This window comes from Lotus japonicus, chromosome 1 (assembly GCF_012489685.1).
Source record: "Lotus japonicus ecotype B-129 chromosome 1, LjGifu_v1.2".
Classification (NCBI taxonomy): domain Eukaryota; kingdom Viridiplantae; phylum Streptophyta; class Magnoliopsida; order Fabales; family Fabaceae; genus Lotus; species Lotus japonicus.
This window is the reverse complement of record NC_080041.1, coordinates 114,225,416-114,246,315: the sequence shown is the minus strand read 5'-3', so window position 1 is coordinate 114,246,315 and position 20,900 is coordinate 114,225,416. Positions and strand designations below refer to the sequence as shown.

At 33.9% G+C, this 20,900-nt stretch overlaps 1 non-coding gene and 2 pseudogenes across 1 annotated transcript; all 3 read left to right on the top strand.

Annotated features, from left to right (window-relative positions):
• The first annotated feature begins 504 nt into the window (after positions 1-504).
• On the top strand, positions 505-19,714 carry LOC130720182 (pentatricopeptide repeat-containing protein At1g02060, chloroplastic-like; annotated as a pseudogene).
• LOC130734723 (U6 spliceosomal RNA) lies at positions 2,758-2,858 on the top strand. Its single transcript, XR_009018072.1, has one exon. It is a non-coding gene; the product is annotated as a U6 spliceosomal RNA (small nuclear RNA).
• LOC130734715 (U6 spliceosomal RNA) lies at positions 7,352-7,461 on the top strand (annotated as a pseudogene).
• Positions 19,715-20,900: the final 1,186 nt, after the last annotated feature.

Here is a 20,900-nt window from a genome sequence, read left to right as displayed (position 1 = left end):
ATAAATCCATTTCATCAATATCTAAGTTTTTATTATGTTTTAATAAACATTCAAGATTAAGACAATATTCTTTTAACTTTTCATTATCAAATGACCTTATTTTCTCAATGCTAAAAAGAAATCTAAAAATATCATTATACAATTTAAATTATTCAAACCTATTTGGAAATGAAGTAATGGAAGAATTGGAGAGGTAGAAGAAGACGAAATCAAAGAGATCAAATGAAAAGTCACACCCCTCCTCTCTACTTTTTATCAATTCAAAATATACAATAAATTGAATTTGATTAAAAACAAATGTTGCACTTAATAGATCCATTCTTTTAGGCACTCAATATGTTTTTTAATTGGTCTATTCTTGAATTATTTCCTTTGAAATATATACTAGTTTTTTTATAAAAAAAAATTGGGGCCTAAAAAGTTTTGGGGCCTAAAGCGAGGGCTTTAGTGACCTAAGGGTTGAGACGGCCCTGATGAAGCAACACAAGCAAAACAGCTAAAACCATGGTTAATATCATAAATTTCAAACCTTGGTCAAATGGGTTGCTCTCTTCATTCACCACTTCTCTCTCCAATACCACTGTGCTTCAAACTCTTCGCCATATCAAGGTCCCATCAAAGGCCCTTTAGTTTTTCAAGTGGGCACAGGAGATGGGTTTCTCTCACAATGCCCAGTCCTACTTCATCATGTTACAAATTCTGGGTCGTGAGAGGAATCTCAATGTGGCTAGGAATTTCTTGTTTTCCATTGAGAAAAAGTCCAATGGGGAAGTTAAGCTTGAGGACAGATTTTTCAATAGCTTAATTCGGAGTTATGGTGAAGTTGGGCTTTTCAATGAGTCCATGAAGCTTTTTCAGACAATGAAAACCATTGGTGTTTCACCATCTGTGGTTACATTTAATAGCATTTTGTCTATATTGCTTAGAAGGGGTAGGACCAATTTGGCGAAGCAGGTGTATGACGAAATGCTCAGCACGTACGGTGTTGCTCCTGACACGTGTACATATAACATTTTGATTAGAGGGTTTTGCAAGAATTCCATGGTGGATGAAGGGTTTCATTTCTTCAAAGAAATGATGAGCTTTAATTGCGATCCGGATGTCATTACGTATAATACGCTTGTTGATGGTTTGTGCAGGGCGGGGAAAGTCAGAACTACGCATAGTTTAGTGAATGGTATGGGCATGAAATGTGAGGATTTGACTCCCAACATTGTTACTTACACAACTTTGATTCGAGGGTATTGTATGAAACAAGAATTAGATGAGGCCTTGGTTATTCTTGAAGAGATGACTCGTGGGGGCCTCAAACCAAACATTGTTACCTATAATACTCTAATAAAAGGGCATTGTGAGGCGCGCAAGTTGGACAAGATGAAAGAACTTTTGGAACAAATGAAAGGGGATGGAGGATTTAGTCTAGATACTTGTTTCAATACACTGATTCATTCACATTGTAGTGCAGGAAACCTGGACGAAGCATTGAAGGTGTTTGAAAACATTAAAATTAAAGCACAATGACACAAAATCTGAGCAGACAATTAGCAAGTTATAGCATATCTCTTGCTTTTTATGAGAAACTTCAGGCTTAGCACTTGAGCCATCACGGGGAGATTGGAAATTACCCTCTTCTTTATTAAGAAGGAACTCCTCCTCATTAGACTCAACAGTGGGCAAATGGTCATTGTCTTGTATCCCTCCCAACTCAACTTTTAGGCTCCGGTCCACATGTGCAGTCACAACCCGAAAAAGTTGGCAAATTACTGTAAAATCAAACAATCAAATATAGGAGCTTCTTTAAATGAAGAACCCCACAACCACAAACACATTTATCAATTAGGTTTCAGGTTTTTAGTACCATAAAATAATCATACTAAATTTTGTAGAAGTCATGTTACTTGGATAAATAGCATCAAGCAACATAGCGAAATATTTAGAACCCAATATCTGAAACAACAAAGTCTTAAAGAAATAGACACTAAGATCCAAAGTGATTGAGTAGTGTGTTATGACTTATGGCTGATAACAGAGATAGCATAATGTCATTCCTCCCTTCTTTATATTTAAACTGAATTAGTGGGACAAAACCTAAACCATAACATAAAAGTGATGCAAATGGCTAGCGTTAAAGATGGATAAATCTGGAGATAAATAGATTCCATTAGTTCTATACAAACAAATTTCTTAAGCAATGATAAGAAACGTCATAAACAGATACTATTATCAGAATATTTTTTAATAATAGCGGTACCTAAAAATCACAGCAGAGAAAGAGAGTAATGTTTAACGGTTCCCTCTTTCTGTGTTTTACATCTCCATTGTTCATCAGCACCAACAACACCAAGATTCTCAACCGCGTGCTTCCCCCATTACTGACCATTTCTTCTTCAACTGCCAACCTTGTGAGCTTCGAATTGCTTCCAACTCAGTGGATGGTGGAAGCGAGATGTGGTGGCGGAAGATTGGGGCTAAAATAGTTGAAGGGAGAATCGAAAACAGAAGAGGAGAGAATGAAGCAACTGAATCGAAAACGGAAAGATTGGGGCTAAACCTAAGAATGAAGAAGAATGAGTATTTCAAACTTCATCGTTTATCTTTACAGCATCGTCCTAACACTCTAGGGGGAGTCTTGGATGCTTCTTGTATGCTGCCAGGTCCGCTGAGGCTGAACATCGTTTTTCAGCTATTTCAAGTCCCACACCGGTTGAGTTTGATACTATATGAGCGTTTATAACTAGGTAATAAGCACATTGGTTCGTCTCTTCGGGGACATCCGATAAAATTGGAACAATACAGAGAAGATTAGCATGGCCCTGTGCAAGGATAACACGGGTACTGGTACGGTACCGGATATACGGGGTACATTTATGTATATAGTGAAGTAAAAATAGAAAATATAGGCTATAATTAACTTCATGAAGTAATGAAGGTGAGAACTGTGAGAGAAGTAAATTAGGTATTATTTACTTGCTGGGAATTTTTTTTAATTGTTTAATTATTAAATTAGTAAAAAAGTTTTTTAGGTAAGCCAAATTGTATTAAGGTGCACAAAAAGTGCTAAAAGTAAAAAAGTTCAAGACAAAGAAGAAGAGGGGAGGAAAATGCAAAAGTAAACATCAAAGCTGTAACCAAACCAGAGGAAAAAACAGGGAAACAAGGGGAATGACTCAAAAGAACAAAAGACGCAGTGAGAGAAAGCATCACACAGATGAATGGCTTTCCCTTCCCTGCCCGACTCCTTAACCTCTGAATCCAGCACAAAAGAACTGCAAGCCCTCCAATCCCGCCACTCTATTGATCCCATCTCAGCCATCCTACTGCAGCAAAGACACACGATAACAGAGACCAGTGCCAATTTTTACATCAGAGTATCCAATTACGTACCCGTGCCGCACCGCCGACGTACCCAATGACCCACGACGTACCCGGCGTTTTTCGGTGCGCACCGGAGCGTACCCACGGCGTACCCGCACCCGGTGCGCACCCGGTACGGGTGCGGGGGGCAGAAGTGCCGTACCCGTGCTTCACAGCTCTGCGTTTATCTCTTCCCTTCTTCTATTCTTACACTTCTCTATCCAAGCATGCATTTTTCTTTGTTTTTTTTGGGTATTTCTGTGACATTATTATATAAATCTATCTCAATAATGGTGGTTCATATATACACAACACTTAGCATTAGGATTTCTGTCTCTATTAATGACATGTACTGTCTTTTACTAAATTGAAATTTTTTTGAAAATTATTTTAATGCTACCTTGTGTTTTTACTTTGTGACTAATATATGCAGTAATACTACTTGCATTAGATTATTCTTTACCAGAAACTAGTAAGTGGCGCGTGCATTGCACGGGTGCACATGAGTTTTTCTTTTAAAAAAATATTATGTGAAGAGTCTTGACGTATATTCAATTTTTTTTTAGGATAATATTATATTTCTTGGATTAAAGGTTGAAACATTGATTTTTATATGCAATAGATAAATACTAATTTTTTTTTTTGAACTTGATAAATACTAAATTATTATGATTTGAATTTGAAAAGTTGTTTCTTATATGCAATAGTTAAATACTAAATTATTATGATTTGAATTTGAGAATATACAAACCATGAGTATCTTCGCTTATAATTTTAAGGAATTTTCATTAAAAATTATTTTTAAGGAATTTCTAACCAGTTTTTTTTTCCAGCAACAATTGTGAAGGGCGAAATTCTTCTCCTAAATTTTTTTGCGGAAGCGGAGTGATTAAGGAGGCCAATTAGAAATTAGAGTGATTTTGATTTTTGAAAAAGCAATAAAAACGGAGAGGATAAATGAGAATAGTATATCAGGATGAAAACAAAAACCACTACAGGAGTGAGCGAGTGATGTACACGGTAACATATGAAAGAGAGAATTAGAGAGAGAAAATAAGGATTGTTGAGAAAAAGATGATGTGGCAACATATAAAAGAGAGTGTACAATTGGAGTGTCTCACTCTCTTTTTTGAGGTCTCTCGTTTATTATATAACAGAGTGGATATATAACAGAGTGGATAACTTGCACATAATTTATAATTTGTTAGCACTCCCATTGACTTACCATTTCAGATTATGCAGCAAATCATTCTTAAGCTAGTTTGGCTAGACCAAATTGTGCGGGTGGAGGTAGCGGTAGTAGTTTGACACATGAGAATTGGGATAAGTAGCCGTTGTGCAACAGAGTGACAAGAAGATTGGCTAAATGGTTATGATGAAAAAAATAACATTTCTCATTTGGTAACCATACAGTGGTAGCTTCTAAGGAATTGTTTGGTGTTTGAGAGCATGCTTAGCTTTACTTGTTAGATGGGTTATTATCTTACCACTTTAATTAGCTTCTGAATTTGTTGTGTTATGATAACCAATTATGTGTTCTACAAGGTTTTGTTTTATCGTTCCTAAAACTAGGCACAGAAGCTGGACATTCAGTGACATCGTGTCAGTGATGCTGCTATTGGGATTTTCTTCGAGGTCCAGCGCGAGTCCCATCTTCTTGATCTTCATGTGATTGGGCCATATTTTATCAAGTGAAGCAATTGAATTGATGAAACTTGCTTTTTTGGCATCTTGGTTTATCTTCAATCTAGAGTAATCATGAGAAATGATTTCATTGATTTTGCTTTACTGTGTAATGGTTGCTGCAAGTTCAGTGGGAGGGGAGTTCCTTTAAAGGGCTGTTGTCCAAGTTTGTTTAGGAGCTTCTGTGCCTGTTTATAGTTGTATCTGCCAAGAAATTTTGAAGCAATCATTTTTGGATAAGCTCAAAATATGGAAAAATGAAACTTGTATAATGAATAATCTTGAAATAATGTTGGTTTTTCAGATGTACTAGTCATGTTGTCTGACATGAAACCATCATCATAACTGTTTAAAATATGCTGCACAGTTCACCATTATCCTGCATTATACCCTGTGAATTGAAAGAATCTTCTATCACTAAATTCATTCTATAGTTCACTGAGTTTTCAGAATATTTGTTTCAATAAGTTAGCTATATTGATTGATCAAATCTCGCACCGTGTGTCCAACTTACTTCTTTAAAGAATCTAACACGAATTTGGTGTAAACTTAAGTTGTGATTGGTGAACTTGATGTAAACTTGCTCAGAAGAAGATTAACATGAGTTTCACGATGAAGATGATTTCATATAGTGTAAATTAAATAAGAAAGTTCTATATCTGACCTGAATAATATACTATCACAATTCTTATTTCTTCAAGATGCATTAGCTGATATATTTTTACGAGGCAGTAATCTTATAGCTGAAGGAATGGCATCTTTGGTATGTGCCCTATTTTCTTAGTTGTGAAGAAAATAATGAATAACAAAAATACTGGTTGTTACATTCAAAAAAATGGAGCAGATAAATTGCCACTCATCTTAAATTTCCTTAATTATATCTATTATGTGTGGTTTCAACCCCTGCATCTTATGTCTTTATCTATGTTACATGCTCATTCAAGATATATATCACTTTACGTTAAAAAAAAAGATATATATCACTTTACATACTAAGATTCACAATTTTAAAATATAATTAAAAGTGTCCCACATGATTACATCAGTTACAATTTCGAAGTGTTTGTACTTGCTTTACTCCAATATTTCTTCTGCACCTTCTTTTGCCTCAACAGTCTGCAAGTTGAATTATTATACTCCCCATGATATGAACTGCATGTATCTATCTGATATTAGCACTTTTCTTCCCGAGATGATTATCCATTAACCCAAGTGGCCTCCCCCATGTTGTGTCACCTATGTCTATGTGGACTGTGCAGCATGTCATTCACAAATAGCTTGTTCAATGAACTTAATGCCCCACATAGCACATAAACAGAATTTGCATGTTATACATATACATGTGAGTAAACACAATGTTTTCCTTGTTTGGATTCTCATTTAATTAAAAAAAAGGTTAAAAATACAGTTTTTAGCTAAAATGCTTTTTCTTTTATGGAAAATAAATTACTCCAACATTTCACAAATAGATAGAGGGCAGAACTGCAATGTTGTATGTTTGGTATTGAGTTCAGCAGTTTGAAAGAAGGGCATGAGTGGCGGGAATTAAACTCACAGTTGAAGTTACACTTTTTTAGTAAGTCATATTTGTGGTTCTAAAACCATTTCTTAAGCTAGTTCTCAGAACCAGTTCACAAGTGTATGAAGCCAGTTCTTTAAATTGGTTCTTTATATATTTCTCAAAGTGGTTCTGAATGCTCGGACCGGTTCTTGAACTGAGTTCCCGAGCTGATTTGCCAAATTGAAAAACCGGTTCAGTTTGGTTCATGTATAAAAAACCCAGTTCAATTTGATTCAGCCAAACCTGTTTTCTAGTTCAATTCGGCTTGGTTTGTCTTTTAGCTTGAACCTGAACCATGAACTGTCCTATAAGCAAATCAACAGGGTTGATGAGTGACTAAGATAATTTACTGCTATAGAGAAATTTTTGGTCGATGAGTACTAGAGACTAGAGAGAAAGTTTGGTTCAAAATATAGCTACTAGTCCTATGTTCTGAGTTCTGATACAAAGTGGATGAGTATTAGTTTAAATCCATGTCAAGTGCGTAGTCAAACTGATATAAAAAGAATCATTAGAATATGAATATCAATATGTTTCTATGCTCTGTTGCTTTGCTTTGAGAGAGGAACTTTGTCCTTATTTTTTTTTGGTGGTTTTAATTGATGAAGGATGCTTTTTGTTAGCTCCAGAGTTAGGCTGATCAGGATTTGTGGTTCTATTTGCATCTACTTGTCTCACTGCAACTTTTGTCTCACACTGATTGACTTTTAACGTTTGTGTTTATAAACATATGCTCATCTGCGCGCAAAGTGTGTTCCTTCAGGGACATCTGATAAATTTGGAATGATACAAAGAAGATTAGCATCGCGCCTTGCCTCTGCGCAAGGATGACACGCACAAATCGAGAGATGGTCCAATTTGTTTTTGTACTCCAGTCTTCTTCTACTGGGTCCAAATATTATCCAATTTCCTGTTCAAGAATGCCATGATTTTTATTTGCACAAATCTATGTAGAATTATGTGCAATGATAAAATAATACTGCCCGGATATTAGTGTGTCCTCCCTTTTTTATTTATGTTTACCTCTAATTGGTTTGCCAATTTATTCAAAGCTTAAGTTGATGCTGCAGAAGAGTTAGTTTTTTTTATCTTTGAAAGAAGTCATTTTTTTCTTTCTTCTAGAATTTTGCTGTCCCAATTCAGTTTAGTATCTTAGAATATCATTGGGGTTAGATCTCACAAATGAGCAGAAGAGACTGGACCTTTATAGAGTTGTTCTATATAATAAATAGGGCTTTCCTTTTGCCTTCTATCTAAATCACAACTCTAGCTTTCATCAAGTTCCCCTTATCAGACTATCCCTTATTTTCTTCAGTTGGCAGGATGAGAAGTAAAGCTTTTTTGCTGTTAATTTTATTGTTATTTAATTGTTTCCATCAGATATATCATGGTTTCATTTCTGTTAGTAATTGTTGGTAAAATTAATTGCAGTGTGGTATAGCCTATCAAATGTTGAAATTTGAACTTGATATCTTGCTCAAGCATTGGCATTATTCATTTCGACATAAAAATTAGATACAGACTTGTTCCGTTGCACTGATTTTTTGATTCTGTGCCAAATCGGTACTATGTTACGGGACCAATATGAAGTTTTCGAAAGCTTAAATACTTCAATTCTTAAGGAATCTTGGTCATGGCTTAAGTCGTGATTGTCTGGGATTTGAAAGTGTTTCTATTTACTTTGCAGATGATAAATATGATTCTAATAATGATATTTAGATGATGAGGTTTCATAAGGGTGGACACTTATTTCGTTTATTTAATGTACAACACTTCTCTGTACAAGCATGTTTTTATTTTTGTTCGGGGTTTCTTGAACATGATCGCAATCTTAACGATTTTAGGTGATTGAGAAACTAATTATTTGAAAAATAACAAGTTTTTAAGAGCTTTTGGATTATCTATCCGTAATGTATATATATAATGGCTTAAAAGCACATTTGGTCTCCCATGAATTTCAATTGTGCAAAACGAGTCCTTAAACTTTTTTTAGCATGCTGAGTCCCCGGCCACGTTTATGCCGTTAGTGACGTTGGTCCTTATATCATTTTCCGTCCAAAAACTTACGATTTGGGGAACCAAAAGTGCAATTAAACAAAAAATAATTAATAAAAAATATGGAAAAGCAGTTGTTCTTCATTTTTTCCAGAAATAACATGATATTCATCTTCTTCCTCTTCATCTTCGTCATCTTCAAACCTAACAACCCAAAAAAATAAATTGAGAGAGTGAGCACCCAAAACTCCAACACCCACAAACACTCTCTCTGAGTTTGAAGCAACAGAGTATAAAATTCATTTCCATTCACCAAAATCTCACAATCTCTCCCTATGAGGATCTGCTAACGCCAAGCTTGTAGAGGAGAATAGGGGAAAGGTTGGTGTTCTTGCGGATCCTCATATGGAGAGGGAGTGAGATTTTGGTGAATGGAAATGAATTTTATACTCTGTTACTTGGTGTTCTTGCGGATCCTCAGAGAGAGTGTTGTGTGTGTTGGAGTTTTGGGTGCTCACTCTCTCATTTTATTTTTCTGGGTTGTTAGATTTGAAGATGATGATGATGAAGACGAAGAAGATGAATATCATGTTATTTCTGAGGAAAAAATGAAGGATAACTGATTTTCTATTTTTTATTTTTTTGTTTAATTGCATTTATGGTCCAGCAAATCGTTAGTTTTTTGATGAAAAATGGTATAAGGAGCAACATCACTAAAGGCGTAAACGTGGGGGACCCATCTTGCTAAAAAAATAGTTTAAGGATTCGTTATGCACATTTGAAATTCGTGGGGGACCAAATGTACTTTTAAGCCACATATAATTGGACTTGCTGGTTTAGTTACCTCTATTTCACAAGACTCAAATTTTAAGAAAACTAATTAGAGGTGTAGCATGTTCATCAACCCAACAACAACATTAACAAAGCAACTTAGTATAAAATTTAAGTTCAGGAATTTTTCTAAGAATTAAGACTCATCTTAGTGACTCATCTAGGGTTGACGTGACGTGAGTAATGAAAAATGAAATAACAATTTTATATTTCATGTCCTTAGTGTTGAACCCCATGATTTAATTAGCATGAGAGTAGTCCATGATGAACATGACATATTCCTTATCCATATAATGGATTTTAAGTGCATCAAGTAAAGTCTCAACATCATTAACATCAAAATGTGCATCAAGTCCCCCATAGGTAATGAAGAGATGAAGGTCATGAGAATTGTTGAAAATGTTACAGATTTAAGCGTTCACTTCTCCATAATGCATAATATTGAAATTTTGTTTGCACATAATTGAATTTTGTCAGAATGTCACGTCTATCAATTTCAAAAATGCTAATTTATAGATAACATTAAATATCATAGTAGAAGCACGCTTGATAAGTTATTAAAGTAATTGATTTGATAACATAGTGAGTTAAAAATTTAGATGGAAAAATCTTACTTTGAGCCAAGCAAACCACATTCTTTATTGATGATGACTGAGGTTCATTCAATAAGAAGAAAGCAACAGTTGAAAAATTGAGGCACTAGTTTACACCTGAGTAGGACATTTAGTCAAACATGTTATTTTTTAGAAAAATGTGTCCAGTCACTCAAAACCTTAGTTAAGAAATCGCAGAATTTGGCTGAAGATTTAAACTACTAAAGTTCACTAACCGGTATAACTTGTCTTTGTCTTCAGTCAAAGTATATTATTTTTAATAAGGTTTTGAATGATTCTGTACATCTTTCTAAAAATAAATTAATTCAAATTTATTTATTGAATGTCCTACTCAGGTGAAAACATATGTCTCAATTCTTTAACTCTTGATTTCTTCTTGTTGATTGAACCTCAGTCGTCATCAAGAAAGAATATAGTTCACTTGGATCAGAGTAAAATTTCGCCATCTAGCTATATAACTCAATACTCGTGTTGTCCAATCAATTACTTTTATATCTAATCAATCAAGTTTATACTATGATGTTTAATGTTATGTATGGATTACCATTTTTAAAAGTTTCAAACATTAGATTCATAAAAAATTCAATTATATGAGACTAGAATATAATATATGCATTATGGAGAAAAAAAGCCACCAATCTATAGCATTTACAACATTGCTCGTGATGTCCCTCTCTTCAATACCTATGGGGTCATGATGCACTTTTTGATATTTGTGATGTTGAGACATTACTTGATGCACTCAAGATCCCTGATATGGATAAGATAAGGGTCATGCCCATAAAGGATTATACTCATACTAATTAAATCATGGTGTTCAACCCTAAACACATGGAGTATAAAATTATTATTTCATGTTTTAATTGTTACGTCACTTGATGGGAAACACCTTCAAATTTCCTACCATAACTACATTTTAATAAAATATCATTTATTTATGTTAATTTATATAGATATATAATATATAAATTTAGTTTATTACATCTTTTGTCTTTATCATGTACTTTCTTTTCATTTACTATCGTGCATTTGATATGTTTCTTATTAAAAAAAGAGATGAAAATGAGTCTGTAGCTATTAAAAGGTGAAACTTGAACTCTTTCATAAACTTAAAGTCTGAGTCTAACATGGTGGTTTGATGTGAACAATTTTCAAGGTATGGCCCAACTTTTTCAAATGAACTTTTAACCTATAACCTTGCACATACACAAAAGTTAAATTTATTAGTTAAAAAAATTATTGCAAATTTATACTTTCAATTTAGTAAGATGATATCCAATAAAATACTAAAATATGATTGAATATTTGTTTTCAACTTGTTTACACTATAATTATATAGTTATCAAACTCTGTAAAAATAGTATTATGTGCATTTAAAATTTCAAAACTTAATTTCTACAAAATAATGTAACTTAATAAATAACTAAGTGATGAATCCTTGCTAGGTAAATTTTACTAATATTTATAGATATATCTAGATATATATAATTTAATTTTATTATGATTTTTATCTTGCTAAAGTAGCATTTTATATATTAAGGTGTGTATGTTAGATTTTTTATCACTAGATGTGAAAGTATGCTTAATTGGAGTTTCAAAAGTTAAAGCTTGACATATTACCAAAATATAAAGTCTGAAACTAACTCATTCCCTTGATGTCGGTCATTTTCAATAAATGATCCAATTTTATAAATGAATTTTCAAACCTTGGTAGGTAATGTTGCACAAGAAAATAATCGATTAAGGTAGAAAGTTTTGATTAAACATTTTGTATTTATTCCACATTTATAATTTTTTATCTCATAAATGTTAAAAACTTCCATTTTTCTTTATAATCCTATGAAATAATACATCAAAGACAAATTATTTTTAAATCTAATAACAAACTTTCTTTCAAAGCCCAATTTGTAAAATATATTTAAATGTGCCATGGGTTTTTGTTTAAATTTCTGCTCAAACCTGCTTGTACTAGTTTATCTATGCACTTGGTAGTAAATGTTAAATATTTAAATCACTTCAACGGTAAATATCACTAATATTTTGAAGAAAGTTTTGATCAAATACTTAAACAATTCTATAATTTATTAAAAATAATATAATATTCATTCAGATGTCATTTAATAATTTTAAAAAGTCATTGCATGATTATAGAAATAATTAAAATTACTAATAATAATTATGTATTAAATATAATATTTATCTTAACTAAGTTTAATATTTAAAATTTTAATATTTAAGGCATTTGAGGATAGAAAATTTTAAGTTTTTCAACTTAATTAATAATTAAAAAGTATTTCAAACAAATAAATTTTACTACACGTGTTTCCTTGGCTTTGTCCTTTTAAGTTGTGGTAAATAAGGTAAACATATAATTCATGCTATTTTTATAGTAAAATATTCTTTTTTTTTCATTTCATACCATTTATCTATTATAGTAATTACATTTTCTCTCACATTAAATTAATTATTTATTATAGATATAATTGGTAAGAAATATTTTTAATTGCATACTAATATTCAGATCAATCCTTTAATAGGAATTGCTCATTCATTGATTGATTGAAATAAATAATTTGATTAATTGAATGCATTAAGTAAATGATTTAATGTACATGACTGAATGCTACTTTTTGTTCAAAAATGATTATTTTGAAAATAATGTTACTGTAGAATTTTTACTGTTCAGATACATCAGAAAAATAAAACTTCTTTTGCTCACAGTAAATGCTTATACTCCTCTAAAACGCATAACAAGGGCATGGTCACAAAGAAAAAAATTCCAAAAATTAAAGGAAAACATCAATGAGCATAGAAAGATTTCAAAAGGGTATTCTAAAACGCAAGCGCGAGCCAAATCCAACTACAACCATTATAATTAATAGAATATCAGAAACTTCAAAGTAATTATTTTGATCAAGAACCCCCAAATTTTAGACCTTATGTCTTAGTTAAGAGGGGAACGAACCTGAGTCCCTTCATCGAGAACCATAACCAAAAGCAAATTGAGACTATAGCTCCCCAAAGATCAACACTTCCTTGCTGGACTTCTGGCATGAATGGACAAGACAGATCAAGAAAAAAAAAACTAAGAAAGCATTCAATCAAAGTTGAAGCAAATGAAAAGGTGAAGACTTTACCTGTAACATAATTTTTGTCGGGATCCATAGATCTTGAGAGATCCAATTCGGATCTTTCATAAACCAAAAAAAGAAAAGTGATGCGGAGATGACATAAGATGGATTCAGCAAGTTCAAAGAACCCCCAAGATGAAAACTTTTGGAGAAATGAGTGAGCTGAATGTAAAGAATATGATGAGACGAGTTCAAATATGTGATTGCTGTAAGATCAAGATTTGGTCATGTGGTACAACTCTATGTTTTGATGATAACAAGTATTTATTTGTGGATGAACAACTATGATACTCTAATGTTTGTCTTGAGTGTTTTGACAAACAGGTTCTGATTCTGACACCAGAAGATATATTCGTCAGAAGTTCTGAAGATCAGAAGATCAGAAGATCAGAAGATCAGAGGATCTGAAGATCAGAGGATCTGAGGATCAGAGGATCTGAAGATCAGAGGATCTGAAGATCAGAGGATCTGAGGATCAGAGGATCAGAAGATCAGAGGATCAGAAGATCTGAGGATCAGAAGATCTGAAGACCAGAAGCTCTGAGGGACCAGAGGCTCTGAAGGTTCAGAAGCTCTGAAGGTCCAGAAGCAGAAGTTACGAAGGTCAGAGGATCCAAGCATCCCTCTGACTCTGATCACCAAGCTTCACAAGTTCCAACACGAAGCATAACTCTGATCAGAAGTCAATGGTTAAAGGCAAATGTCTCTATCGAGAAGTACAAGAGCAGTGTACTATTCTGAAAAGCCTACCTACCAAGGTTCAGCCACAGCAGGTTCTGGAAGTTCCAGAAATGCCCTCCAACGGTCATATTCTCTCAACAGAAATATCCTTTGCACCTTGGACTATAAAAGGCTGAAGAAAAGAAGAAAGACTAAGAGTGAGAGAAATCAAGAGCTGCAATACAAGAAAAGATTCAAGCCTCTACTTTCTTCATCTGTTCTTATTTAGTTTACACTCAGCTTATTTAGAAGCAAACCTTTGTAAACACCAACCTCAAACAGTTGTTTGATTTTCCTTAAGGGACCGGGTAGGTCAGTATCCTTAAGAAGACTAAGAGAGTGAATCTTAGTGGTGATTCCTTTAGGAGATCAAGGTTGATCGGATCCTAGAGAAGACTAAGAGAGTGAATCTTAGTGATAGCTAAGTCAGTGTATTGTTAGTCACTTGTAGGTTTCAAGTGCAGTTGTAACAATTATCTGATTAGTGGATTGCCTTCATTCTAAGAAGGAAGAAATCACCTTAACGGGTGGACTGGATTAGCTTGAGGGATTTATCAAGTGAACCAGGATAAAATACTTGTGTGCTTTTCTCTTCTCTCTATCTTTATCCGCTGCACCATCTATCTTAGAGAAACCGAAAAGATTTACTTTAAATCTTAAGGGGAAAGTTTTTATATTGAAAACGCTATTCAACCCCCCCCCTTTAGTCGTTTTTCATACCTTCAATTGCATGTTATAAAAGATGAAGAAATGTGGTGTCTTTGTCGTGGTAAAGGTGATAAATATGGTGGATCGAGGAAGAAGATGAAAGCAAATGAAAAGGTGAAGACTTTACCCGCAACTTGAATTTTGTTGGGATCCTTAGATCTTGATAGATCAAATTAAGATCTTTCATAAACCAAAGAAGAAAAGTGATGCAGTGGATGACATAAGGTGGAATCGACAAGTTCAAAGAACCCCCAAGATGAAAGCTTCTGGCGAATTGAGTGAGATGAATGTAAAGAGAATGATGAGGCGAGTTCAAATATGTGATTGCATGTTATAAAGGTTGAAGAAATATGGTGGCTTTGTGGTGGTAAGGGTTAAAACTATGGTGGATCGAGGAAGAAGATGAAAGCAAACAAAAAGGTGAAGACTTTACCTGTGACTTGAATTTTTTTGGGATCCGTAGATTTTGAGAGATCCAATTTAGATTCTTCATAAACTAAAGAAGAAAAGTGATGTAGTGGATGACATAAGGTGGATTCGACAAGTTCAAAGGACCCCCCCAAGATGAAAGCTTTTGGCGAAATAAGTGAGATGAATGTAAAGAGAATGAGGAGACGAGTTCAAATATGTGATTGCATGTTATAAATGATGAAGAAATGTGGTGCATTTGTGCTGGTAAAGGTGGTAGCTATGGTGGATTAAAGAAGAAGATGAAAGCAAATGAAAAGGTGAAGACTTTACCCGCAACTTGAATTTTTTTGGGATCCTTAGATCTTGATAGATCCAATTCAGATCTTTCATAAACCAAAGAAGAAAAGTGATGCAGGGGATGGCATAAGGTGGAATCGACAAGTTCAAAGAACCCCAAAGATGAAAGCTTTTGGCGAATTGAGTAAGATGAATGTAAAGAGAATGAGGAGGCGAGTTCAAATATGTGATTGCATGTTATAAAGGATGAAGAAATGTGGTGGCTTTGTGGTGGGAAAGGTGAAAGCTATGGTGGATCGAGGAAGAAGATGAAGATGAAGTTAGATAAGAAAAGGCAGAGAAAGTTTATAGAGAGAGAAAGTGAAATTGCAAAGTCGAAGTGGTAAGTGTGGGTGTATGAGTGATGATTTAAATGGAGGGGAAGAAAAAAAAAGTTTTTTTATTGTTACAGAAGGAAGTGTGAATCTCATGAGAGGTTGTAGTGTGAGGTGTAAAGAATTGACAGTTTCACAATACATGTGTCATGTTCTGGATAAAAGAAGAAGTGAGGTGTCATGCTATGGAAGAAAGAAAGTTATGTGTCGTTTTCTAAGCAGGAGAGATTGTCATTGAAAAATAACATAAAGTGAGTGGGTCAGGGTGAAATATTAAAGTGGTGGCATTATTACAACCCTATAAATCCCAAGTAGGGCAGGACAAGGAAGTACATGATATGATAGTAATCATATTCTGTTGTTATCTGGTGTTTGTTGCGTCAGCAAGATTAGATAACACTATCCTGTCTCTTATCTTATCATGTCATAATGTGTAAAAGTTATCCTGAGGGGGAAGTTATGATATAACTTATCTTGATAGGATAAGATAACAGTTATATATTCTCTTTTGGTATTGGAACTCCGAATTAATTTATTTCAATATATAATGATGTTAATTAATAAATAGAAAATTATTATTTTTAATTTAATTAAAAATAAATAAACAATTATTCATTAATACTAAAATAGACTGCTCACTTATAAACATTAATTTGTTAATAGTAATAAACTAATTTTCTATTATCATCAATTATTAAAATCATTTCTCTACTTATATAATAATTTAAACATAAAGTACTTTGGAGAAATTAATATTTTTAATAATATTTATTTAATTTAGTTAACCTCTATTATTAATTTATTATCACTTGTCACAACTAAGTTAAAAACAATTGATTGACTACATAATTTTAATTAAAATAGGGTCCCTTAAAAAAAAGCTAATCAATAAAATAAATTTTCTGATAGTTATTTTAAAACACACACACATATATATATATATAAATATATATGCTCATTTTCTTGTTTCTTGTGTTGTTGTCTTCTTGGTTTTCTCTTATTGAATTGTTTTTGCCGGTTATAAATGACTCATAAACAACACAATTTTCCTACTTCCTCCGTTCCAGAAAGTTTGTTGTTTTGGACCTTCTTTTAATATTTCAAAATGTTTGTTGTTTTAGAAAGTCAATGCATTTTTTGCTAATTGTTTCCGCCTATACCCTCATTTGATACATTTTCTCTTACTTATTACCTTTCATATTAACCAACCACAACTCTTCTCTATTGATTACATTCTTCTTTATCAATGTATAATTTAATAGTTTCACATCATACTAGTAAAATTAAATAAGGGCAATCTAGTCAAATTATACTATCAATGATTGATTTATTACTCTTTGTGCCACAACCTTAAACTACAAATTATATGGAACGGAGAGAGTACTTCTCAATTAGTACCTACACAAACTATGGGCAAGAAGAATCCACCGACCTTCCCAATCACCATGGCATAATTTTCATGGAAGACACTGGTCAAGAATTTTGCAACAAGAACTTGGTGAAGTGGGAGATTGTCAATACTCGCTATTGCAATGATGAAAAGGTTGATACACATTTATGTATGATATTGTGGGGTGCAATAAATTTGTTAAACTCAAAAACTTGACCTTTGAGAGGGTCACTTCTGAGTTCTTGAGCACTATTAATGAAACCCAACATGTAGGCCATGCGACAAGTCTTGGTGGCTGATGCACGTATATTTTTCAATATTTGTCCTATATGTTTTTGAAATTATAGTTCACGCACAGGATAGATGTTATACCAAATGTCTAGGACATTGTGCACAACGTACAACAGATAAATCACAAGTTCAACATAGTATTAAACCAGCAAAATAATAAAGAAGAACACATAGAATTGATAACCTAGTTCAGTGCAACGTCACCTACGTCTGGAGGGCTTCAGCCCGAGAAAGATAATCCGCTATTATAGAGAATCAAGTACAAAAAGATCTTAATTAAACAGCCCCTGTTCACAGTCTTTCTAACTATTCCTACCAGTGCTATTACTTAGGTCACCCCCTAAGTATAAGAACCCCTTCTCAACTAAAACAAACTAACTTTATGTCATATGATGATAAATGGAAGTAGTAGAGTGGTGTACAAATAACACAATAAGGACTAACAACCACAAACCCTAAAAACACCACCAAGCGGTGCCTAACACACACATATCAACTAGGGTTAAGTCTCCTTAAATAGTCGTTCTTCTGCAGGCCTTGATCTCTAATCGGCTGAACGAACAAAGAGTCCACAAACTAAATATGGAACAAATCTTGTTGTCAAAGATTTGATCTCAGACATATTTTCTCCACAAACTAAAACCAGAAGCAAATCTTCCTTCACAGATTTGTTCACATGATAAAACAATCACCACATATTTAATGTGGACTCTTTGAAACTAATCTTTAAAACCAGAAACAAATCTTATCAAATAAGATTTGAACACAAGTAGATATAATCTTCTAAAATTTAAACCAAATCAAATCTTCTTCAGCAGATTTGATTACACCTGATATATTTCCAGATAACACACATAAGCTTCTTCAACAACCCTAGCTTGTTGATCACGTAAAACAATCCAAAGCTTCTAGAATAAACATGAAACACACAACAGCTTCGCAGGGACAAATGTTGCACCAGATACTCCAACATTTGGTCGCACATCTTGACAAATAAAACATCTTATCTAAAATGTAGACAACCATGAAAAAAGGAACAACATTTATGTATGATTTTGTCTCTAAATATTACATTACCTTTACAAAATGGATAGGTTTTATGATAAATGTGCAATAGGTAGAGTATAAGTGGAGAAGATAAGGAAAAGTTGGAAAAAAATCGAGTATTCGATAAACTCTACAAGTGGTCATCTATGAGCACTCTCCGTATAATGGTTATGTCGAATTCATTCACTGTTAAATTAGACTAACGTTTAATATATTGTTCATAATATTCAGAACTTTAATCTGAAAGATTGGGCATGCAAGAAAATGTATGTACACACAACAGCATAGGAGTGATCAACGTCACCGACAACAACACGAATCATGAGCGCTCTTATTTTATTATTATTTTAGGAAGATGAATGTGATTAGCACCCTAATTTTTAGGGACCAAAGTGAGCGTTGCTCTTGTTTCTCATTTTCTTAATTATTGTTTGAAACATTCCCTCATTAAGTAATGTAGATCTCTCAATCCAAATCGAGTAATGATATATACACACCTCAATTTTTAAACACTTCATTTGCACCTCTTTTTATTTCTATCTCTCTCATCTTATCATCTATCATATCTCATATTTTCTCTCTCTTACTTTTTCTTTTCTTCCTATCTCTCTCACCATTCCACCTCTCCACCTCAAAAGAGAGGTGTGGATGAAACATTACTCATCCAAATCTTCATCAATACCTCTCAATTCAAAATTTGAAGCATTGAAATCAACGGTTTAAATTCTATCTCGTAATCTGAGCCAATTATTTAAGTGTTAAAATTTAGTAAATCGTTGGATTTAAAATCAACGGTTTAGATCATGGATTAAAAGAGGTTGAGGGAGATTTGGATTGAGATGATCCAAATTCGATATTAAACCAAACCAAACCATCGCCCCTCAAAGCAATTCTTGCATTCACATTTCACAATTGTCAAATACTGTTAATGAAACATAAAAGTATGGTTTCTAGAGAGTAACTTGAAGTGAGGTCACTGCTTCAACATGCTTAGAAGGGGTAGGACCAATTTGGCGAAGCAGGTGTATGACGAAATGCTCAGCACGTACGGTGTTACTCCAGACACGTGGACGTATAACATTTTGATTAGAGGGTTTTGCAAGAATTCCATGGTGGATGAAGGGTTTCATTTCTTCAAAGAAATGACGAGCTTTAATTGCGAATCGGATATCATTACGTATAATACACTTGTTGATGGTTTGTGTAGGGCGGGGAATGTCAAAACTGAGCATAATTTAGTGAATGGTATGAGCAAGAAATGTGAGGATTTGACTCCCAACAGTGTTACTTATACAACTTTGATTTGAGGGTATTGTATGAAACATGAATTAGATGTGGCCTTGGTTATTCTTGAAGAGATGACTCGTCAGGGCCTCAAGCCAAATATTGTTACCTATAATACTCTAATAAAAGGGCTTTAGTGAGGCGCGCAAGTTGGACACTGATTCATTCACATTGTAGTGCAGGAAACCTGGACGAAGCATTGAAGGTGTTTGAAAACATGAAAAAGGTTTACATCAGGAATTGGTGGAGAAAGGTTTACATCAGGAATTGACATGCCTAAATGATTTGGTTACTTCCCTAGAGGCAAGGGGAAAAGTAGAGGAAGGTGCATTTATATCAAAGAGAATACCAGGACTAGAGAACTTGGACAGATCTGTGCTAAACTATAGCTCCAAAAAATCGAGGCCTAATAAAGCGTGAGTCATGTTCACTACTTTCTGAGTCTGCTGTTGTCATATTTTCCATTTTGATTATTGACAGTTAAAATAATAAGTTTATACAGATAGTAGTTGATTTTTATTTCAACAAGTAACTGTGTTAATTTAGAGGCCGATTTTCAGTGCAATGGTAAGGTTTCTGCCATGTGACTTTGCGGTCACAGGTTCGAGCCGTTACATTAGCCTCTTGCAAAAATGCAAGGTAAGACTGCCTACATTATATCCATAAAGTGGATCCGACCCCTCCTAGACCTCGCACATGGCTGGAGCTTTATAGCACTAGGTTTTCCCTTAAGTAATGTGTAACTTCATGTGTATACTAAAATGACCTCTCATTTCGTTCAGGTTGAATATCAACAGAGGCCAAAACATCTCTAATTTCTGAATATATAATTCTTAATTGTTCTATATATTCTTATTCATGTTCATCATATTCTTCATCATTCATCCTCACAAACGTAGCGCGAGCACCTCTTACTGAATCTCTCTAGCTCATTTCACCTTTGAAAAATGTAGAAGATTGGCACCTCAACGGAGTTGAACGTCCCCTGACGGAGAGAATACTTGGATTTCGCCGGAGCAGAACAGCGCCTTGACGGAGTTGAATGACACATTGGTGGAGATAGAGCTTGGTTTGAAGTAGATATAAAAGGAAACCATGGGGCGGTGGATTTCTAAAGCGGTGCTTCTCTTCTCCACTGCGTTCTCTTCCTCTCTACCGCAAAACCCTCCTTACTCTTTCAAGCCAGAACCGGTCGATGATCACCAACAC